The sequence below is a fragment of the Chlamydotis macqueenii genome, chromosome 23, assembly GCF_036417535.1.
Source record: "Chlamydotis macqueenii isolate bChlMac1 chromosome 23, bChlMac1.mat, whole genome shotgun sequence".
Classification (NCBI taxonomy): Eukaryota; Metazoa; Chordata; class Aves; order Otidiformes; family Otididae; genus Chlamydotis; species Chlamydotis macqueenii.
The window spans coordinates 3,913,195-3,936,351 of record NC_141578.1 but is presented as its reverse complement, the minus strand read 5'-3'; the positions used below and the strand labels follow the sequence as shown (position 1 = coordinate 3,936,351).

The window sequence follows — 23,157 nt, the reverse complement described above, 5'->3', positions numbered from 1 at the left end:
GCAGCAGGAGGGCTGGGAAGCACTCGGCTGTGTTCGTCACACAAACAGTGTCGATGAGAGAAAGACCATTACATTTTTGGATGCCGTTCCGTTTTAATGACCCAGGATGAGAGGCTGGAGCCCCGGTGCCGACCCGGCAGAGCTCTGCAGGATTCATGGGCTCGGACACCAGAACTGGTTTTTAATGGGCCAGGTGCTGTCCCTTTATCATGATTTTCTTTGGATGGGCTAGAAAAAACAGATAATTTTCCTTCCCTTCAAATATTGGCAGCCCAAAGGAAAGCAGACCTGCCTCCCACCATCCCGACCGCTGTTATTTACGGATCGTTTTGCGGCGGTGCCCGGGGACCCCGGCCTGGTCCCACCTTGTTCGGTGTCGCCTAAACGCACCCGCAGAGTACGTGGAGCCGCGTCCCCGGCGCGAGGCAGCCCCCGGCCTCCCCGCGCCACTCCGCGGGCTTGGTCTACACAGGCTATTACGGTAATTTGATAAGCCTGTTCTTCGTGATATGAATCTTTGCCTTCGTTGAAGGGAGGAAAAAAAAAAAAACCAATAAAAAAAAACCCCATTGCATTTTGATGGCTCGCAGGGACAGTTCATTAAGCAATCAAGTCCTTTAATGAAATATTTCTTTGTTAAAATATTCATCGATCTGCCGCGGTTGTGCCTGGAGAAGGGAAGGAGCGTGTCCCAAATGTTTTGCTGTTGACTCTGCCCAAGCACGCGCTTGAACCGGCGGCTGTGCCCCGGCATCGCCGTCGCCGTCGTTCCCACCCCAGCTCTTCGGCAGCGCGGCCGAGCCCCCGCGGCTAAACAGGGATCTCCCACCTTCTGGGTGCTGTTTCTTCCCCCTCTTCATGGTGTTATTACACCGAACGACCGCTGAGGTTTTGCACATCAGGTTTGGGTGTTCTTTGGGGGATCAACTGGGGAGGACGTCGGGGTCAGCTCTGGTCCGGCTTGGGCAGAGCGGTTTGTGCCGCGGTGGCCGGGTGGGGCCGTCGTGGCAGAGACGGGGGGAAGGTTGGGCCAAGAGTGAGAAGAAATGGGCAACGGTGGAGAGGGCAGAGCCGGCGGCGGTGGGCAGAGCGGGAAGAAGGGGGTCCCAAAGGGAAGGAGTGGTTCTCCCGAATGGGTGCGAGGGGACAGGGGACCGCTTTGTCCCCGTGCGGCAGCACGGCAAAGGCTGTTTTACATCCCACAGGGATTCGGCCAGATGCTGCGGCCCCGGTGTAAAAGCAAGGAGGAGGGAGCTCAGAGAGCCGGGATGGAGGGCGCTGGCAGAAGAAGAAAGAGAGACAGGAAAAAAATAACACATCGAAGAGCAAGAAATGAACAACTGCAGACAAAGCGCCGAATCTGGCCTCCCTCCTCCTTCCTCAAACCTTACACCGTGAGTAATCCCCGCTGCTCGGCACCGTGACGACTCAGACAAGTAGTCACCGCGTGCCGGTAAGCATCTCCCCGAAGGAAACAAGGCAGACAAGCACCGTGAGCGGTGAACGCAGACGTCCTGCTCTGGATGAGTAACATTATTTGAAAAGCAGATCAGTGAAAAAAAGAAGAGGGGAAAGGAGAAAAAAAAAAAAAAAGCAGAAAACTAAACCCTGGCACATGCTGGTGGGGAGAAGCCAGGGGTCCTGTGTCTCTGTGTGTTGGTGGCATGGCATGGCACGGCACGACGCGGCATGGCACGGCACGGCACGGCACACGGGCTTCCAAGCCAAGGGTACGGCTCCGTCGCGGATGCCGCAGCACCCCGGGGCCAGGTCGGCGGGGAGGCTCGCGTGGGCAGGGCGATCTGCAGCCCCTCTGCTCGCAGGCTCCTTCCCCTCCTGCGCTGAGGCTTCGCAGGCGCGGAGGAAAATTGGTCCCTGTCTGCAGACCCCCCGCGCCACAGCCTTTTCTCCGTGGGTGGGAGCAGCACACCCAGGCGCCGCTGTTTTCGCCTCGCCACTGTCTCTCCTTTAACTTCAGCTCGCCGAAGCTCAGCGGAGCCCGGTGTGTCAGCACCTCCTCTGCGCCCGTAGGGGAAACCGAGGCACGGCACGGCCGCAAGCCAGAGGGGCTGCAGACCCCCTGCCTGGGCTCCGCAGCTGAGCCCGAGATGCTGACCCCCCCCCCGCAACATTTCCCCACCGCGTCCCCGCTCTGCGTGCAGCTCCGGCGCAGGGCTGCCAGCCCCCACGGGTGTCCAGGGTCCCCCCTCCCTGGGGGGGCTGCTTGCCTGGGGAAACGCCGTGGGGCTTTCTGGCCGGGGCAGGGGGGGAGCGATGCCGGACCCCGGGCAGACAGCAGTCTGTCGCTTTAAAAGGGAGCCAGGAGCCTCTCATCACTTACAGTAACTCCGTGCATCATTTCTTCGCCTTACGCAAGAGGCGAGCGGGGTCCAAGATCGCAGCGTCGGCCCGCGGCCCCGCCAGCGCGTCTGGGCAAAGCCGGATTCCTCCGGGCGCTGGGGCGGCCTGCGAGCACGGGCTGAGCGAGGCGCGCGGCCACGCTGGCGTCGTCCCTTGAGGGTTCTTGGGGAGGTCTCCTTGGGACCCCCCGACTTCCCCAGCCCTGGGCCGGCCGTGGGTGCAGCGCCCGGAGCCGCGGGTTTGTCCTGAGAAGGGCTGGTCCTGCACCCTTCTCCGCTCGCCCGCCGATGGGCGCATCCCGCGATGGGGGAGCGCAGCCGGGGGCACACACGGCTGAGGTGAACCCCAAGGGGGGGTTCAGCCCCGGACCCCGGGGGAGGCGAGGGAGTGGGGTGCGGGGCTGGGCGCTGCTGGACACCGCAGCGTCACAGGGTGCTGCGAGAACTGCCTGAAAATGGCCGGTGTGTTTTGGGTGGAAAACCAGCTTTTCTGCACACCTGTTGAAATTTCCACCTTGGATGGGATGGGAATTTGGGGCTTAGCTGTGTCAACACACAGCTCCCTCCCCAAAACACTGCTCTGGAAGGGGAAAAATAACTTTCTTCCCTTGTTCTGTCTATTTTCCCATTCCCAATTTTCTTCTTTCTCTTCTTTCTGTCTGTTTTTCTCTTTATTTTGCCTTGAAAGAAGGGAGGAGAGAATCCGAGACAAGGCGGGAGGCAGAGGAGTTCAGGGCACTTGTTCACATCATCAAATATAGATTTTTCAAACGAGCATCTTTGGAAAAGTCAGGTTTTCTTCTTGAAGTTCCTCATCCCGTAGAAGAAAAAAATAAAAAAAAAAAACGAGCTTCAGTTCTTTTGTTCTCCACCACCCGTTTGCCAGAAATGGCCAAGCCACAACCTTTGGATCCGGCTCGGCGAGGACTTTCCTGGAAGGCTGAGGATGCCGCCCGGTCCGGAGCTGCTTGGATCCTTGAGCGGGATCTAGAACAAACCCAAACTGGCCTTTGCCGTGGAAGATTTCAGCTTTCTGTCACCCTTCCAGCAAACGGAGAATGTTTCCATTCCAGGTGACCGTGAGATCGAAAAACTTTGGTAGAAAATGTTCACTTTTTCAAGGTTTTCAATGTTCTGGTTAGAAGAGCAGACACTTTCTGGAGGAGAAAAAATAAACTTTGACAGGAAAAAGTTTCCCCCAAATAAGAATTTGGGGATGGATCACAGAGGCGTTAGAGTGAGCGTGAGCTCGGAAGAGCTGGCACGTGTGGTTTTCCTAGAAGAGCCGACAGACACCGCGTTCAGGACCCGTCACTGACCCCCGTGAGCTCCTGGTCCCCCAGCCGCGCGGCTCAGCGCTTTATAACCAGACACGATGCAAAACTTTTCATCCGAGAGCTGTACACCCCGCTGCCCCTGCTATGCCTTCTGGAGATGCTCCGTGCCCGAAGCTTCGCCTGTTGCAGAATAGAGGAAGATTTTCCCTTCCTTTTTTCCCTCTTCTCTCTCTCTCTTTTGGGAGCTCAGCGGTGTAGCATGAGCATCCGTGGTCTCTCCTGCTGTCACCCTCCTGGGAATCTCCCGGCCACCCTTGCACCACCCCTGATGTCCCCGCGGCCATCAATTTTCCAGCCGTGGCTGGAGATTTCGGAGACCAAACCCCGAGCAAAGCCTGGCCGAGCCGCATCTCCTCACCCAGATTCCTGCCCGCTCCTATTTTTTTTTTTCCTGGCTGACGCGGATGAACAAGGAGGGATCTTTGGGCCGGGCTCAGTTCACAAACTGCCCTTGGTGGAAGGCTGCCCGTGTCTTTTTGTGCAAACCCTCCCCGCTCGGATGCTGCCTGATGTCTTCAGAGCGGCTTTTCTTACGTCGAGGAAAGAGGGCAAGCGCAGGTTTGGCGAGGCTCGGTGCTCAGAGCTGTTTTTCACTTAGAAAAGTGCCAGTTTGGGATTAAAAAAAAATAGATATTCTGTTTTTCACAGGCTGATATTTGGGTGAATAACTTGTAAAGTGAGAACAATGGGTGTTAGGGTATACATTTGGGGAGGCAAATGGGCAAACTTTTTGTATCTGGGAGGGAAATAAACCTCCTTGAACCCACAAAAACACCTTCAGAGGATCGTCTCAGCCCAGCCGGGGGCAGGCAGCGACCTGCGGTGCCTTCGTTTGGCTGCTGCGGGTCAGGGCTACCCCCGGGAGCGACGGCGGGGCAGGGGAGGGCGGCGAATCCCCGTGGGGCTGCCCCTCCGTGCGTGGGGAGCAAACTCATCGCACCGGTCTCGGAGCTGCCAACGCTTCCTGGGTTTGCGATGTGGCAGGAGGGAATTCCTGAGCCGGGAATTCAATTCCCCCTGGTCTGAGCCAGGGGAAATCGAAGCTGCTCCGCTTCCCATGTGGCGCCCAGCCCTGAAGCGGGTTGAGGTGTCCCGCGTCTCCGAATTCTGAGGGTAGAAAGGGCTCTCAAAGCTTCTCCTCTTTAAATTTTCCTTTTGAGTCAATAAATAGCTAAATCGAGGAAAAATATGCCTCCAGTGGCTGCGGAGTCCTCGGCCGGTTGCCGAGGGAGGTTCCGCGGGTGACGCTCGGCCACGGGGTCGCCCGCTCTCCTTCCCGCGGCACATCCGTGGTGGCTGCCGGGATGGCCGGGAGCGGGTAGCTCGGGCCACGCCGCGGATACCAGGCTGGCGTTTGCCACGCCGAACGTCGCGCTGCCCACCATCCGCTGGACCCGACGCGTGCAGGACATCCCTTGGAGAAAACCTCACCGAAGCCAGGGAGTGCGGAGAGGCCTGGCTGGATGGGTCGTTTCGGTTTTTTTTTTTTTTAATCTGGTTTTTCATTGTGAGGGAATGGGGAAAGCTGTCCGTCCTCGAGGAAAAGTTGGATGGCAGAGAGCCCTGTCCGCAGCACCGGTGCCGGCGAACCGCGCTTCCGAGAAACTGGCCTTGGGGAGCCTCTTCCAAGAAAGTCGGCTCCTGCCACCGGGACCTGATTCGGCAGAAGCGGCTGCGCGGTGAACACTCATCCGATGGGAACGCCGGAGCAGCCCGAAGACACGCCGAGCCCTCCGGAAAATCCCAGGCCTCCCAAGGGTCAGGTTCAGACCCGGGTTTAAGGCTAGGAGCAGCCTAGGGGACTGCCCTCGCCCTTGTCCCCTTTATCCTCTCGAGGGAAGATTTTTTGGGGGGGCAAAACTGGTGGGCTGGCGGGACCTCTCCTAAGCCCACCAGAAGAACCGGCTTTTCCACCACACAGAAATTCCCAGGTACAGACTTTTCATTCAATAACAATTTATTTTTTTTTTTAAACAGTTTTCTTGTAAAAGATTAAACTATAGGAAGAAGAAATCCAGGTGGGTTGAAATACCTTTCATTCCAATTTCACCTTTTAAAACTATTTTATCTGTCCATAAAATGGAAATTTCAAAAAAGCTATTTTTGAAGTAAAGAAAGGAGAGCATAGAGCGGTCACACTTTGGTGCTATTGAAGCTTTGACACTTCACAAAAAACTTCATTTTCCTCCTTGCACGTGAGATTTGGACCATTTGGACCATTTTTAGACCCAAACCCGTGCAGGTCCTTGCGGCAGGTGGGAACGTCACCTCCCAAACTGCCGCTCCGAGCCAGCCTCAGCGGCCAGGCCGGAGCGCCGAGCCCTCCTCTGCAGCCAGCTGCGCCTCCCCGACCTCCAGCGGTGGTTCGGGTCCAGCATCCTTAGGGAGGTGTGGGACCTCCATCCAGATGTTTGGGTCCAGCATCCTCACAGAGGTTTAGAGCCTCCGTCCAGATGTTTGGGTCCAGTATCCACATGCTGGTTTGGGTCCAGCACCCTGACGCAGGCTCTGCTCCCCCAGGGGCTCTGGGGACCCTCTCCATGTGGGCGGGACGGGATGTTGGGGTGCCACAGAGGGGGGCTGCTGGCATCATGAGCTCTGTGCCTTGCTGTTCCCATCTGTAAAACGGGCTCAGTGGCTCTGTCCCGGCTCTGCCCTCTGCACGTTGTGGGTGGGTGGGGGGGCAGGGTGTGTCCCCTCAGCACTCCACAGCTGTGCCTCAGTTTCCCTCCCTCAAACCCCCACCCAGCCCCAGCGCACCGCTGGAAGCAATTAGCGCAGGCGTTAACGAGGGGAAGAGACTGGAGGAGCGGGGGGGGGGCGACACCTCCCCCTCTCAAAAGCGCAGGCAGGGGGTGCGTGCCCCCCTTCCACCAGCCAGGGGAGGAGGAATAGGGGGCGGGCGGAGAAAGCGGCTGCACCTGCTTTAGAGGAATTATGGTAGGGCGGCCGGCGCCCGCCCCACGCCGCCGCGCCCGCGCCGCCGCCGCCGCCGCCGCCGCGCGGAGCCGGACCTGAGCGCGGCGCGCACGGCCCCGGCCCGGCCCCGGGCTGCCCGCGCTCCGCCCGGCCCGGCACCGCCCAGCAGCCGCCGGTACCCCCCGGGAGAAGCCCCCCCGCCCCGTGCCCGGCAGCCCCCCGCCATGCCGCGCCGCTCCTAAACTCGTAGGCACCGCCGGCGGCCGCCCCGTCGAAGTTTGGGGAAGGTTGGACGGACGGACGGACGGGCTGGGCGGGCGGGGGGGGTGGGCGGGGGGGGGGGGGGTGCGGAGAGAGGCGGCGCGGCGGAACCCCGGCGTCCGGAGCGACCAGGTGGGTGAGAGCGGAGCGGAGCTGGGCGGGAGGGTCCCCGCGTGTCCGCGGTGCCTTCCCGTGGGTGCTCCCGCGGGTGTTTCGGGACCCTTCCCCCGCCCCCCCACTTAACGTCCGTACCGGCAGGTGTGGGGCGGGCGGGGGGCCCTGGCCGTGTCGTGTGTCCCCCCCCCCTACCCCGCAGGAGCGCGGCGGGTCCGCGTGTGCCGTGTGCCCCCCCCCCCTCCGCCCCCGCGCTCGGAAGTTTGTTGCGGACAAAGGGAGCGGGGCCGGGGGTTGGGGGGGGGGGCGCGAGGTCCCCGAGGCGGGGGTCCCGGTGTGTGCGTGGCGTCCCTGGGGCGGCCCCGGCGGCGGGCGGGCGCTGGGGGTCTCCGCCGCCCCCCCCCCCCCCCCCCCAACCCTCCGACGTTTCACCGGCCCGGGGAGGGGAGGGGGGGGCAGCCCCCCTTTTGCAGGGTGGGGGGCGGCTTGCGGGAAAGTTGCGCTGCCGCAGGCAGAGCCGCGCTGCGGGGGCCGCATCCAGACCCCGCCGCTTTGGGGTCCCGCACCCCCGTGAGCGGCTTCGCACCGGGTTGGGGGGGGGGGAACGGCACCCCCCTCCCTGCCAGCCGCCCCTGGGCTCCCTTTGTTGGTGCTTCCCAATTTTTTTTTCCCCCTCCCATCTTTCTTTCCCCCCCCAGCAATTTTGTTTCAATCCTAGCTCCTTGAGGGGCTCGAGTGGGGTTTTTTTTCTTTCTTTTTTTTTTTTTTTTTTCCCCCCCTTTCCCCCCCACGTTGCGTTTTAACTCGGCCCCAGCCCTGCTGCTCCGCGCCCAGCGGGTGCCATTGCCTCCTCCGAAATAAATAACTAAGTCAGCCCCAACTTTTGGAAAATTCCTGGGAGAAGGAGCAGCCGCCGCCGTTCCCCCCCCCACCGTCAACCTGCAGCCAGCCTGGCCATTGCTCCGGCAGCGCCCTGGGAAATTCTCCACCTTGTCTTTTAAAAATAATAACCCCCAACTGCAAGGTGAGGGGAGAGGAGGACGCACGCGCGCACCCGATTTCGGATGGAGCTGGAGGATATCCCCCAGAAAATCCCCCCAGGTTTGGATCCCGGAGTTGGGGTTGCGCGGCCGAGCCCTGCCCCGCGTTTCGCCCCGGTCGCAAAGTTTTGGAGAGGCTTTGGTGGGGCTTTGTTTGCCGGGGGAGAGAGGTCGGGGTGGGTTTCTGCCGAGGGTTTCGGGGGTCTCTCTGCAAGCCCGCTGCCCGCGGGAGGTCTCGGCGGGCTGGCGGGGACGTGGCGGCGGCTCCTAATAACAGCGGCGATAATAACGTGTTTGGAAAGAGTTTTGTTTTTTTTTTTTTTTATGACGGAGCTGTCGTCTTTTGGGAGTTGAGAAATTCCCGGGCAAGTACCGCTGAACGAAGCCGGCGGTGGTCACCGGGAGCCCCGGATCATCCTTCTCCATCCCTTCCCCACCCCGGTGTCCGCCTTCGTTGCGCGATGCTCTCCCGGCGCTGGCGAAGTTGGGATATTGCTGTTCTTCCCTGATCCATCTCCCTCGTCCGTCCGATAAACAAACGCGCCTCTGTCTCTTCTCCCCTCTCCCCCTCTCTCCCGCTTCGGAAAGCACCGCGCGCGCGGGGGATGGCTCTGGATATTTCTCCTGCTGGTAGGAAATCTGGTTTGAGTTGGCAGGCGCGTTTCGAAGGTGCGGAGAGGAGAGAACAAGTGGAGTGTAATTGGTTTTTCTTTTTCCATTTGGGAGTGATTCTTGGTTTGTTCTTTTTTTTTTTTTTTTTTTTTTTCTTTCCCCTTTTTAAAAAAAAATAAGCGAAGCGCTGTCTCTCCCTCTGTCCCCTCCTGTGTGCTTTTTAATAGAAATAAAAACGCGCGTAGGGGAAGGCAGGAATAATTTACAGGCGCTTGCAAACTCCGCTTTGCTCGGAGTAGTGCTCGGGAAGTGCCCGCTTTGAAAACTTGGGTGGATTTTTTTTTTTTTTTTGCTGCTCTTAATATAGTCCTAGAGGAATTTGTGTCCGAATTCCTGCCCGGGATCGCTCGTCGGCTTCGGGCAGCTCTCCCATCCCCGTCGCCCTTGCTGGGAGCCGGCGGTACCCGGAGATTTGCCTTCTACCGCGCTCCCACCCAACTTGGCATCGCTGGAGACCTCGCCTTTCCCCAGGCGTTGTAAAGCCGTGGGGCGCGCAATAAAAACGTTATTAGTTTCTGTATTAAAAGGCTGGGTTGTTTTTAACCCGAACCAGAAGTAGGATTTGCTTTTTTACAAATTTCTTCTCGTGCGTTTAAAAAATTTACGCGAGCGACGCGTTGCGCCGGAGAGCAGGCGTCTGATGTTACATCAACCCAACGTGCGCCTGGCGCGGGCGGCGTGACCCCGGTCCGGGCGTGCGTTTGCGTGGCCGTCTTCCCTCCCGAGCCTCCCCGTATTCCCGGTTCAGTACAGCGAAACCTCAGGCTCTTGTGAAATCTTAATTTACTATTAATTTTTGTTTTTTTTAATTCCCACCCCATCGTCAAGTCCGTCGAAAAATCCAACGAACTCTCAGTTGTGGGTGGATGGAGAAAATCATCAGATTTGGAAAATTTGCTCCATTTCTATTTTTTTTTTTTTTCCCTTTCCGGGTCGCTTAAATCAAACTGGGAAGGGGGGATGCGCAGGGGAGAAGGGACAAAATTTCCTTTTGTCGGGGCTGGGAAGCCCTGGGTGCCTCCTGCCTTTCTTCTGCCCTTTGTGGTGCCGGGGCTGGGGGCTGCGGTGCCTCGGCGTCCGGATAACGCTGGGAGCGCCTGCTTGGAGATGCTCCCGGGATTTTAAATTATTTCAAATTTTTTTTTCTTAAATTCTCATTTATTAGTTGTTGCGGGGTGTTTTTTTTTTTTTGTTTTTTTGTTACGGGTTGCCCCCTGCACCCCGAACTCCTTTAGCCGGCGTGGGGATGGGGATGCCCCCGCTCCCAGCCCGGCTCGAGCATCGCTCCGGTGATAAAATCCCAAACGCTCCCAGAAACCGGCCCTGCCGCGCAGCGCCGAAGTTGGACTTGGTGGAGAGAAGTGTGGGAGAACAGGATCGGCTTGGAAAATCCCACCCCCCCCCCCCACCCCATAACCGGTGCCCCCCAGGGATGCGTTGCCCACTGGGGTCCCAGCGTGGGGGGGGGGGGGGGGGGGATGGGGGAGCGGCGGGTGCCCCCCGCTCGTGGGTTTGGGGAAGGGGGGGGGTGTGCGATGGAGAACGCGGGGGTGAGGGGAGGGCTGCGTGCCGGGGTGGGGAGGGGGGGCAGGAGCCTGAGCAAACAGAGCGAAATGAAATAAAAGGGATTAAAGTTGCTGCTGGGGGGAAGGGGGAGGCGAGGAGGGGGCTGATACTTGGGGGGGAAAAAAAAAAAAAAAAAGAAAATATTTGTAAATGCTGTGTCCTGTCACCTCCCTGCCCTCCGGGGAAGACGAGTGACTGTGTGTTTTACGTCCTCATTGGAAAGAGAAGAGCAGGGACGCGTTTGGAGAGAAAAAAAAAAAAAAAAAAAAAAATCTGTGCAATGCATAAACCCAAGTGACACTAAAATATCTGCTCCGGCCTGGCCCCTTCTCTCCCAATAACGCGGCAGGAATGCGAGTGCACTCAGTTGTGAAGTTGCTGCTGCCCGGAGAGCCCGGCAGCTTTTCTTCTCCGCGGCTGGAGAGCGGGATGCTTTCAGCCTGCCGATGCTCGCCTCTCGCTGTGGGGCTGGGGACAGGGGCTGCCAAGCCGCTGCCTTTCAGCGTTTTCCTCTCCTTTTAATTTTTTTTTTTTTCTCACCCCCCCCCCTCCCCTTGCGGTGCTGGCTTTGCCTTTGTGGTAGCAAAGTGGGGGGGCAAACCGTGGCCCCTCGTTTTTTCCGACCGGAGAAAAGCGGGAGAGCCCGGAGGTCCCCGGCTTTTCTTTCGCTCGTTTAAAAGTAACGCGCGTTTGTGGCTCTTTGCGGCGCGTTGCCCGCTGAAGGATTTGGGGAAATTCTCTTTATTTGGGGAAATTCTCTTTATTTGGGGAAACTCTCTTTATTTGGGGAAGGGGGAGCCGGGATGGTTTTTCCCCTCCGTCCCAATCCGGTGGTTTCGGAGCACGGGAGAGCCCCGGGTGGTGGCTGGCAGGTGCTCGTGGGGGTCTCGTGGGGATGCTCCCCGCTGCGTGGGGTGGGGTGGGGGGGTCACCGCCCTGGGTTTCTGCTCCGCTCTGCGCCGGGGCTCCCGAAATGACCCTGCCGCCGCCCCCGCGTCACCTGCCGCTGCTAGGAGTGGGAACTTGAAATTTCCTGTCCCCGTCCGCTTTGATTTCCAGCTGCTCCGGCGCGGATGTGGGATGGGGGGGCACCTCAAAAACCGGGCTGGGGGGGCTCGGTCCTGCCCGGGGAGGGGTGCACCGTGGGCATCGTCCCCTCGGAGGGGTGAACTCTGGGTTCTTGGGAGAGAGGAGAGAAAAAAGTGGGAAAATAAAACTGAATACACTTGGAAACTCATACTTTTTATCGGAAAAGGTGAAAATCCTCCGCATGCCGCTTCCGGAGACCCCGGCGCACCTGAGAGCGACGCGGGGGCCACGACGCCGGATTTGCAGCGAGCGCCGTCCGCTTGGTGACCCCGGTGGGGCCGCGGGGGCTCCTCGGCCCATGGCACGGGAACGGGCTCGCACCCATTTTTTATCGTCTCCCAAAACTTTCCCCCTCCCCCTGCTCGCTGTGCGGCACCTTTTAAAGTCCAATAAAACTCCCAGATCGGGATGGGGCTGGGCACAGCTTGAAAAACTTCCCGATTTTTTTTTTTTTTCCCCTCCTTACTGCAAGCGTTTGTTGTATAAGACGCTGCTTGATGGTTTTGGTTTTTTTTTTTAAAAACTTTTCCTAATTTAACCCCCTTTTGACAATCGCATAGGGAACTCTATGATAAAACATGTCGCTGGTCGTCGGGCTGCCCGTGGCAGGAACGCCTTTGCCGGTGGAACGGCGGCAGGGGAAGGGAAGAATTAAGAGGCAGAAGTGGCGGAGGAGGAGAGCTGCTCCCTTCGGAGGTCGGCGAGGCGGAGGAAAACGCAACCCGCTGTGTTTTGTTTTATAAAGATCCTGCTGGAGGGAAGTCGCGAAGGGATGGCGATGCCGCGGGCACCGAGCTGTAACGATGCCCAGGCGAACGCGCCCTGCGTCTGCGAAGCGCTTGGCACGGGGAGGTGGGATCTGCTGCTCTTTATTATTATTATTTATTTTTTTTTAAGGAAAAAAACCAAAACCCAAGCCTGCGTTCGCCCGTCCGCCCCGCCGAGCGGTGAGCCGGTGTCGGCGTTGGCCGGCCCCGGGCGACGCTTGCCACCCCGCTCTCGTGCCCCGGCGAGTTGGCAAAAAAGCGTCTTTTGCGGCGCGTTCCGGCGGAAACCCTCCTCCCGCGCCGCCGCGTCCGGGTTAGCAGCGCAAACACACTTGGTTTTTGGCAAAATAGGCAGCGGGGGGTGGCCGTGGGAGGGAATTTCTTGGCTTGGCTCTGCCGGGGGCTCCCGGGTGCGTTTATTGGAAGCCATGGGTGCAGTAATAAAACTTTTTTTTTTTTTTTTGGGAAGATTACTTTCATAACCGTGGAAAGGTGCGAAAAAAAAAATTCTTTTTAAGGTACTGGAGGAGGAAAAAGAATCCTGTGGGGAATCCCAGTTTGGAGGCGATTGGGAAGCTGTTTATTCTGCCTCATTGGCAAACCTCCTCCACGTGACCGGCTTCGGTGGGGAGCTGGCACCGGCCGGGAAACGCGCCGGGATGGGGAGCTACGGCCTCCCTGGGGAGGAGGAGGAGGAGGAGGAGGAAGACCCCTGTGCGATGGGTACGTGCTCCTTGTGTGGGGCCGTTTGGCAGCTCCCGAGGCGATGCCGTCCCCGCGGTGTGTTGTTTGTTTTTTTTTTCCTCGGGTGCTGATGAGCCGCTCACCTGGAAACGACTTATTTCGACACCCCTTGGCCGGGTTGCCGGCGGAACTGGGTCCGTCTGGTGGGATTTAACTGCGCCCAGGCTGGGAAAGGCGTCGAACGCCCACGGTGCCGTCTGGGGCAGCGAACGCATCCCGCGCGCTTAGGCGAGGGCGAGGTGAGCGTTGCGCCGCGGAGTTGTGTCGGGGGCCGGGAGCTGTTGGAGCCCGGAACCCTCTGGCCCTTCGCTCGCTCCCTGGGAGTCTCGGTTTATTCTGCAAACTGTAGATTTTTGGGTGAGGGGTTTTCTTTTTGCCTGCTTACTGTGAACCTGCAAGCCGGGGGCTGTCCTTTATGTGTTGGCCCGCGGCGAGATCTGGATGGGGACCACCTGGGAGAAGCTGGCGTGGGCCTGGTAAAAGATGTCCTCAAGCCTTAGAGAAGAGGGGCGGTGGAGGAAGGCTCAAGGTAGGCTGCTGAACGCAGAAATACAAGGTGTGGATTGTGAAGGATGCGCTGGGATGCCGTCGGCCCAGGGATGTCGTCTCCTCCTGGTCTCCCCCCCTTGGCTTTGGTTCTCTGCCGGCGAGTTTTCCGCTGCTCCCCGCTGGTGGGAACGTCTTTGCCCGCGTCTCCCGGTGCTCCTCGGCCCGGCTCGCTGGTGCGCCGGAGCTTGCGCTGGGCTCACGGCTAAGTTGGGTGTCACGTGCCGGCACGGCGGCGGTCGGGTCGGGATGGGGATTCCTGCACGGGACGTCCCGCTTCGGCCCTGCCGCCGGGAGGATGCTCCTGGCTGCGGGACCGTCCCCAAACCCTGCGGGGACGGGGTGGCAGGGGGACGTCTTGCTGCCTGCCGGGGTGAGGGGAAGGTGCCCTGTTGTGGCGTTGCCAAAACGTCCTTGGGGTCTTTGGGGCTCGGGGTGGTCACGAGGGTGTCGGAGGAGCCACCTCCAACCCCGGGGCGACGGGAATGGCTCATGACAGTAAACATCCATGGGATATGGAGAAGTTTCTTGTTGAGCATCGGGAGTTTTGGGCTGAGCTGGACCAGGGTTTGGGCAGAGACCTTGGATTTGGAGAGGGAAAAGCCCTCTCCTGTGGCTCGCGGCTTCCCGTTTGGTGTGGGGTCCCCTCTGGATCTCCTTCCTTCTCCCAAAGGAGCTCTGTGATCCCAGGACGGGGCCAGCGCTGCCGAGCATCCCACGGCCCTGCATCCCTGTCCCTGCTCCCGGCTGGGAGGCGCGGGAGGAGGCGGTGGGATGCTTTGTGCCACCCAGGGGGTTTCCCGGCGTCAAAAGTCCAAAGTTCTCCAGCCGATCCCTCCTGGATGCGGCCGGACCTGACAGCGGGAGGGAAATTCCCCGGAGCACGGGGTAACTCGGATCTGGAATGCAAATACGGCATCGCTGGGCCTGTTAAAAAACGGAAGAAGGAGAGAAAATGAAGTATGTGGGGGGAGAGTGTCCCGTAACTTTTGTGGCAGGAAATGTGGATTTTGAAAATGCGTGTAGCTGCAAAAAATCCCCCCCTTATTTTGCTGAGGTGGATTTGGGTGGGGGCAAAGCCGTGGATTTTGGAAAATGCCACCTCCAGCTCTGCCCTTCTCCAGGGTTGGTTCCAAAATCTTCGCGCTTTCTCCTTTTACGCCCCAACGCAGCGAAGCCGCTTCCCGACCGGAGCGGTGCCGCTTTCCCTCTGGATTTCTGCAGCGGGGTCCCGGCAGGGTGTGGTTTGTTTTATGGGAAGGGGGGGGATCTCCCGCTCACGTTACCGTGCCCTGCGCTCGGCTTCGGCCGCGATCGCTCCGCCTGGCACGGATATTCACCGTTAATAAATTAAAACCTCAAAATCGAGATGATTTCTCATTTGGAAAACAAAGGGGACGCTTTGTCCCCTGCCGGGCGGGTAAACCTGGGGCTGGGGGTTGGAGCAGGAGGGTGCTGCTGCGCCTCCCAGCGCTCCCAGTTTGTCTCAGCCTCTTGGTGGGTCCCGTCCCCGGGGGGGGGTGGGTTTGTAGGGTGCTGCTTGGGGAGGGTCTGGGTTTGACAGCGGAGCCGTCGCAGGTGGGAGGTGAGAAGCCGGGGGATGGGATGCGTGGGGCCAGATCCTGCACCCCTGTAAAGCGTACTGGGCTCAGAGCTCTGCTTTCCACAGAAGACCCCAATGGGTGGGAGTGAAACCCCCCCAGAGCCCTCGCTGGGGGGTTTCTGGCCGGGGCAGGGACGTGGGGGCTGCAGAGCGTGGGGCATCGCTGCCCAAGTGCCCCTTGGGGGCTTCTCCAGCCTGGGGTGGCAGCTCTGCATTTTGGGGAAAATCTCCCCACGTTTGGGGTTTGTTGTGTATTTTGGGAAGGGCAGATGCCCAGTCAATGCACTCCAGGGAAAAACAGGAAAGGAAAATGTCCCAAAATCCTTCCTGGGGAGGGGATGCGAGCGTGCTGGAGGGACCCCAGAGAGGGATTTCTGTCCCAGCTCCGCTCCCTTCACGCAACGCGAGGTTGGTTTCATCCCGTAGCGAAGATTTGTGCTGAAACCTGGGTCTGAGTTTCCCCGGCTCCTTCTGACGGGACAGATCCTGGGGCCAGGCTCTGCCTGCCCTTGGACGATGCTCGGGATTATCCGGATACGGTGGGCAGGTTGGCACGGCTCTGTTTGGATTCTTCACCCTTCTCCTTTTGAACCGGGTTTTTATTCGTACCTAGCGTGGAAAGGTCTGGTTCAAACCCCTTTGAAGCCTTTCCCTTGATGCTGGCGGGCTCCAGCCTTGAGCAAATTCTTCTTTTTCCCTGGGAAGTGGAGCGGCAGCTCCGAATCCGGGTCAAGCTTCGGGGCTGTCAGAGCGGCCCCGTCCGCGGATCAAACGCCGCCTTGTTGCCGTGTTCCCGCGCCGGTGCCGACGCCGGCATCGCCTGGGCGAAAGCAGCGCGGTGTCGGGGCCGGAGCCATTTCCCCCTGGGTTTTGGGGCTGCTGGTTTAAAATGCTCCCTGATGAAAACGCCGGTCCATGTAGAAATGCAAGGAGATGACGTTTAATGGGTAGGGGGCTCCTTTGGGGATGGGTGCTGGATTTGGGGAAGGTCGGTGCTGTCTGGTCACGTGTGTCCCCGCCGTACCGGAGCAGCGGATGCTGCGGCGGGGAGCGTCGGTGCCGCTGAATTTCCAGCTGTGGGTTTGGGCTGCTGGAGAGGAAAGTCCGGCAGAGGAGGGAAGGGGCAGATCCTGGCCCTCTGCCCTCAGAGGGGACCCACATCCCCTTTCATCACGGGGTCCGTCCGTTCCGACCGCAGCGGAGATCTCCTTGCTGTCGAGGGGATCTCGGATGCCGGGGGCACGGGCTGGCGGCGCGGGCGGGCACCGGGAGCTCATCGGCTGGGAGGGAGGTGGGACGCGTCCCTAGGGGAGCTGGGGACCCGACCGTGTCCCCTTCGCGGTTTGGTTGATGCGATATCCCGGCGCCGTTGCCTTCCCTCACCGTGATGAGATGAGTTTTGGTCTGGGGAGGAAGAGGGACGTCCCCGGGGTTGGTGCCCTGCCTGGTGATGGGACCCCACGGCGCCGCCATCACGGAGCGCTCGCTCCCCAGCCGGGGAGGACGCACGTTGGGGACGGGGACAGAGAGGTTGTCCGTGACCCTGTCTCACCGGGAGACGCGGGGAAGATGATGTGACCTGATTGCGGAGGAGCGACGCCGGCGGGGAGCCCGAGCCGTGGCGCAGCCGCGGTGGGGCTCGCGGCGAAGCTTCCCGTACGCGCGCCCAGCCCGAGCCGGGCACCCTCGCCCGCGGCCCCGTGCGTGCCTGCGGCCCTCCCCGGGCAGGGGGGCGCGTCGGGGGCCGGCCGGGTGCCGGGTACCTCGAAACCCTTTCTGCCCCGGCACCCATGGGTGCTCACAGGGGAGGTGCGGGGTGTTACCGCTTGCGATCGATGAATCGTGAACTGGTATTTTTGGAGAATGAGGGTTATTTTTAAGAGGGGTGGAGGGGGCGGAAAAAAGCCACAATTTTTCAGGTGTGCTTCCGGCCTGGAGCGTCAGCAGCCGCCTGCGTGCTGCTCTGGGGTGTCTTTGCACCCTGAAGCTGGGCTTGTTCGAGGGTCTCGCCCTTCTCGGGAGGAAGCATCACCCGCTGACTGGGATCGGCCAGGATTTGGGAGGTGCCGATCACCTCTGTTCACTTCATCCTTCTGTAGCTCTGTCCCGAGCCGCAAAGCGGGGGATGTGCTGCCTGAATTCGGGAAGATGCTGTGTCCCGGTGTGCGGTCTGGTGAGGGCTGAGCGCTGGGGACGCGCAGGAGCCCGGATGGATCGGCGTTGACCTGGGAAGGCCGCGGGTGACGCCGCGGTGATGCCGTGGATCCGGATCGCCTTCCCGTGCTGCCGGCCTGGCTGCAATCCAGAGGGATGCTGAAAGCGTGGAGGTGCGCTGCCATCCCGCCAGGAACAGAGCTGGGGAAAAACCATCCGAGGGTGCGCTGGACGAAGGGTTGGCCTCCCGGAATCCGTGGGGAGGATGCTGGAGGGGGACGAGGATGTGGGAAGAGGACGTGACAGCTGCTCCTGGCTCATCCGGATCACGCGGAGAGAAGGAGCGTAGGGGACCCCGGCGATCTCCGTTTCTCCATGCGGGAACGCTTCCCTCAGCCCGAGGGATGCTCCGTGCCTCTCCACTGAGCCTCGCCGTCTTCCCGAGCCCCCGAAATGTTAAAAACGCCTTCCCGACGCCCTGCGCGGGCCACGTGGCCTTGCAGCCGCCATCGCCCTTCCCGATGCCGACCCCCGCGACAGCCCGGCCTCTGTCAACGCGCCGCTTCCCAGCTTTTTAGAAAGCACTGGAGAAATTCCCCATGTTATTCCAGCTGCTGCTCGGAGCAGAGGCGTCGAGGCCGTCGGGAGCCGCGTTCGTCTTCGGGGCTGCGCTTTGCTCCGTGCGCGGGCCGAGGCTGCTGGGCAGACTGGGAGATGTTGGGTCCGTGTGAGATGGAGCCGAGCTGTGGAGAAATAAAATCGGGGAAGTTGTTTGGAAGCGCTGAGATCGGCTCCGGCGGTGGCCGCGGGACGGAGCCGGCCTCGGGTCACGCTTGCCTCTGATTTGGATGCAAAAAAAATGGACTTGAGACCAGGAGTTTGAAAATGCCCAAGGACAGTTCTCCCTCCCACCGCCTTTTTTCTTCTCCCTCCTCGTGAGCTGCGTAATTTCTGGATGGAAACCGGGCTTGTTCCTGCATAGAAATGGGATTTGCAGCGCCGAGCGTCAGCGTGCAGGCAGGCAGCGCGTTAAGCAGAGCGCTTTCTGGGTGAATTTCTGCAAAAACATGACGGAGTCTGGGAAAACCCGCGGCACCCGAGTTCCTCCCTCCTGCTCGACAGGCACCGCGACTTTTTTTCCCTCCCCTCTGGATTATTTAAAGGCCAGAAGAGACTTTTAGCAGCCTTCCAGGGTGACTTCACCCAGACTCAGCTGGAGAATTCGGCTCGGGGTCCGGCACGGAGCGAGGGTCTCTGTCTCCGTCCCGCGTCCCTCGGGCTGGAGGCGCTGCTCACGCCCGTGGCCCTGCCACCGCTCGTTGTCCCGGCCCGGTTTGTCCCTCACCCGTTCCAGGTCATTTTCTTCCTCCCCGCCCTTTGCAGCCTCCCCTGAAGGGACGGGGCAGGTTTTGTTTTTATTTAAGAGCTTCCCCCATAAACGCACCCTTGCTGGGAGCCTTCCTCCACCCCAGCGCTGATGTTTACCCTTCCCAGGGCTGCTGGGTGCCGGGGAAATCGGGGCGCTTCCCCGCGACCCTCCTCTTCCTCGACCCGCGTGGGGCGATGCCACACGTGGATCTATCCAAGAGGAAGAGTTCTCCTCTTCCTCGGTGCCCAAGGCTCTGTTAGGCAGGTGCCTGGATGGGGACACTGGCGAGCGCGTTGGGAAATCACGCGTCCTTCCTCTTGTTTTGCGGGTTTTTTTTTTTCCTGGGAGTTCGGAATCTTTTATTTTTTTTTTTTTTTGTTCCTTCTGAATTTTTTTTTTTTTTCCCCCGCCCTGTTCATTATCATTTTTGTTAATTAGATTGTGATGGGGAACGGTCTCTATTCAAAAGAAAAACCTCTGAGAGATGTTTTCACAAGTGCATGTGCGTTTCGGGGCGGGAGGGGGAAGAGCAAAGATGCTTGAAAGAAATGATTTTTAAAATAATTTCTTCATAAAGCTCTTTAAAAAGAAAAAGCCAGGTCCCCTTCCCCCACCGCGGCCACCTCCCCTCGGCCCCCCCTAATTAAACGATTTGAATTTTCACGTTAACCGCTCGGTGCTTCCTCGGCGCCTCAGATGATTAGAAAGGGATATTCATTTATGCCTTTTAAACGCCGCCCCGATTAAAATCAGAGAGATTTTTTCCTTCATCAAAATCTAACATCCTTGAAAAATTAATTTGATGCCTCTTGTTATCAATTAATTGAATCTCGTTGGGAGAGAGGCTCGTACGGCGGGTGGTTGGAGCTGGCCCTTCTGTTCTTAGTTGCTTTCCCCCCTCTCCTCTCCCTTCTGCTGCTTCCAAACACTGCGACATTATAAAACTCTGCCTTTTTTTTTTTAAATATATATATTATTTTTACTCATCTCATAAAATAAATGAATAAAACTTGGTCTCTCTTCCCACCCTCTTCCCCATTCCCTTGAGTTCCTCTTGTCTGAAAGGCTCCTTTTTTTTAATTTTTTTTTACTTTTTTTTTTTTTCTCTTCCTTTCTCATCCCTCTTTCCTATAACTTCGGAGGCAGGCGGAGAGAAAGAAAGTTGGGGCGTTCGCAATTTCTCAGCCTAGCAAAGCGGCCAGAGTCCGTCTTTCTTCCTTTCTTTAGCGGGGGAGATTGGATATTTCATTCGGATCTCCCTCTTTTCAATTAAAAGTGCGCGGCTCCTTCTCTTAAAGCCGCTCTCTTCTCCTCCTCTGTCTCGGCAGCCGGAGAAGCGATTTTCCTTTCTTTAATATTTCGACTCTTCCCCCGAGACGGGCTGCCTGCGTTTTTTTTTTTTTTTAATAGACTTTTTCTCCCTCTATTAAACTTTTCCAATCTTCGTCCTTTTTTTTTTTTTTCTTCTTTTTCCCTTCCCACCTCTTTAAACAAGAAAAAAAAAAAAAGAGGAAAAAGTTATAAAATGTAAAGAACTGGGTCATTCAGGAAGTTATTGAAATAACTTAAAAAATAGGCGTTCGCTTCGTTTTACTCTCCTTGGAGTGACTCTGCCTGGTGACTTTTACACCCAGGCTCTTTCCCGGTGCCCCCGTTGTTTGTGTCCTGTCGTGAATTTGGGGCGGGGGGCTTTGGTGATAACTCCGAGGGTGTCCCACTGGGGGCTGACGGGGGGTGGGTTTGGTTTTTTCTGAAGAAGGGATCCGCGCCGGACGCCCGCGGAGTGCTGGGATGGGGGATGTACGTGGGGGTGTCTTCTCCGTGGGATCCCCGCGGTTGGTGGGGGACGGATCCCCCCGGTCCGGTGCCGTGGGCAAGGGCCGATTTGGGACGTCCCATCCCGTGGTGGTGAGAAGTTTTGGGCCAGGCTGGAGTGGGGGTCCCGCAGGTGAGAGATGCCGTTGCCTGCTTCCAGCCCCGCCTGTCCTCACTTCAGCACCTCTTCCACTCCCGTGTGGGGTGCCAAGGATTTTGGGGGGGTTGAGAATGGGGGGAGGCCGTGCTGCCATGACTGCAGGGCTGCGTCTGCACTTTTGGGATGTTTTTCCTTTGAATTCCCATTTGGGACACCTTGGGCGGAGGGAAAGCCAAGTTTTTTTTTGAGGGGGATGAGAAACTGGGGTCTGCTTTACGCTCCCTTCCCTGCTGCCAGGGCTGGATCCCGGCGTTTCCATGGATGCTTCCCAAAGCTTGGCCTTTCTGTCCGCTGGAGCACGGATGCTGGATCCGCACCGTGACCCGCGAGGATGCTCCGGCGCGGTGGTGATGGACCAGGCTGGGTGCAGACCACCGGCACCCACCCAACTGGCACCCACCGAGGGCGCCGCCCCGCTCGGGGTCCCCCCGCGCCCACCCATGCGGCTCTGGAGCGGCGAGGTGGGAGCCCCCGTGCCCCACGTCACGATTTAATTAGACGTCCCTGATTAACAAAACTTGGCGTTCGGCTTCCTCCTGCCCTCATCTTTCCTGGCTCCGAATCAATGGCTTTGATATGCTAATTAGGGAGTAATTTAATTTCAAAAGGCCGCAATTAACAAGGGTGTTGTGGACATGCTGTAGTTAAGCTGCGTAATCTAATTTGCATTAGTAACAAGCAGGGACTAATTAGAAGCTTAATTAGACACTTAGACGGCTCTTGTGTTTACTTTCTTAATGAGATGGAGTGGGGCTCTTTTTTTTTTTCTTTCTTTCTTTTTTTTTTTTTTTTTTTTAATCTTTTCAAGAGCGCAGCCAGGGAAGCGCGGGATGGAGCAGCATCCCCAGCACCCGGCACGTGCGTGGCACCGGTCCGGCCATCCCCGCATCCCATCGGAAGGGATTTGGTTTTCCTTGAAGCTTGGCCGGGCAATGGGAGATGGAGATGTGCCGGCCATCGATGTCCCCGTGCGGGACGGCTCGCTGGGGTGGGCACGGAGCGGAGGATCTCCGGTTGGGGTGTCCTCACTGCTACGTGGGTGCGAGCTCCGCAGGGATGCTCCGAGGGAGATGCGTTTCGGAAAGGCGCGCGGGCTCGTCGGGACCCAAGGACCCAACCACGTCCTGCTGACGCGGTCCCGGGAACGTCCCTCGATGGCGGTGCTCACGCTTCCAGGCGATTTCCAGGCTCTTCGGATGGAGTCACCCAACTTTTCGGGGAGAAAATCCTCGCCGTGGTCGCTCTTGCTTGATTTCCGTCCAGCGGCGAACGCTCTCGGCTGCCTGCCAGTGGCCGGGGCAGCGACGGCGTCGCGGTGGGCTGGCGAGGAGAGCTGCCGGCGTAAAGGTCTGCCCGCCGGCGAGGGCGAGCGTCCGGAGTTTGGTTCTTCCCAAAGAAGTCACTGGGAGCGAGATGAAAGTGGGAGATGAAAGTGCCCAGAGGTGAGATCCCATTAAAGCGGTGCCCAGGCTTAGCCGGTCCCTGGTTCCTTAAATCTCTTCTAATTTACAGTAATGCTCTAGATTCGTTTCAGCTCCCCCAGACTTTTATTTTAATCCCCTTTCCACATTTCCATGTGTTTATGTGTTAATTAAAGGGGAAAAAGCCACTCTCCGAGCAATCCCGGCTGCTGCTTCTCTTCAAGCCAAAGCCTTTTAAGATTAGCGAGCCGCTTCCGAAAGCCTCGCCGGTACCGGATCCGGATGGGCCAGCTGCTCGACTTTCCGTAGCTCGGAGCAGATCCGGTGCCTGGGATCCAACTTCCCTGAATCCTCATCTCCTAGCTGTGCAGAAGGAGCATCCCGCAGGATTCCCGATAGATTGAGGGGAATTTGCTTGGTCCGTGCTCTCCATCGCCTGCCGGTATCCCCGGAAGAGGCTGCCGGAGGGAGAGCCCTCGCCGTGCTGCGGGGCAGCCCCCTGCTCCCCTCCGGGTCCTGGCGAGGCTGGAGCAGGGAGGGAAGAGTCTGGAAAAAGCGCTTTGGGGTCAGGATGTGGTGGGAAGGGTGGAAAAAGCCTTGGAGCATCACGGTAGCGGGCCACTCGTAGATGCTTGGGGTCACCTGCGCTGTCCCTCGCCAAACGCGGCTTGGTGCCGGGGTCTCGCTCAGCTCGTGGAGACGCGTCGGGAAGCGTTTTCCCACCGTTTTTTCCCAGTCTCCTTGTTCATCCCTTCTGGAATGGTGGTTTTGGGCTGGAGATGCTCTCTGGGGCTTGAGGGGCACCTGCTGCCGTCGGCGTGGGGGTGGGGGCTGAGGGACAGGGACCCCCTGGCGTGGTGCTGGGTCCGTCCGCGGCCCCGATCCTGCCGGCAGCCTGCGAAGGGCAGCCTGGAGTCAGGGAGCCCCTGAGGCCGGCGGCATTTGGGATATTTAAAAATGGGAGAAGCGGCAAAATTAGGTGTTCAGGCAGCAGCTTCTGAAGAGCTCGTGGTCTGGGCTGTACCCCTTCCTGCGTGTCCCAGGGGCTGAGAAGCGCGATTTTAATTTTGATGTCCGTGGAGAAGCAGCGTCGCTTCGGGTGGGTCCGGATGCTCCAAAATTTGTTGGGAGTTTTTGGGGAGAAATCGCTCTTGTAGGTGCTTCATCCTGCTCCTAAAGACCCCCACGTCCTTCGGCGTGAATCCTTGCTTCGAGTCCGC

At 58.8% G+C, this 23,157-nt stretch overlaps 1 protein-coding gene across 4 annotated transcripts in view; it reads left to right on the top strand.

The window, feature by feature from the left end:
- The first annotated feature begins 6,881 nt into the window (after positions 1-6,881).
- Positions 6,882-23,157, top strand: part of FOXP4 (forkhead box P4) — a 56,255-nt gene continuing 39,979 nt past the window's right edge. For 2 of the 4 annotated variants that reach the window (XM_086765529.1, XM_086765525.1), the window contains exon 1: positions 6,882-7,009. The gene's annotated coding sequence lies outside the window, so the exon portion shown is untranslated. Of the gene's footprint in view, positions 7,010-8,035; positions 8,093-13,205; positions 13,399-23,157 lie in introns of those variants that run through there. The other 2 variants (XM_086765528.1, XM_086765526.1) reach the window with 2 other exon arrangements.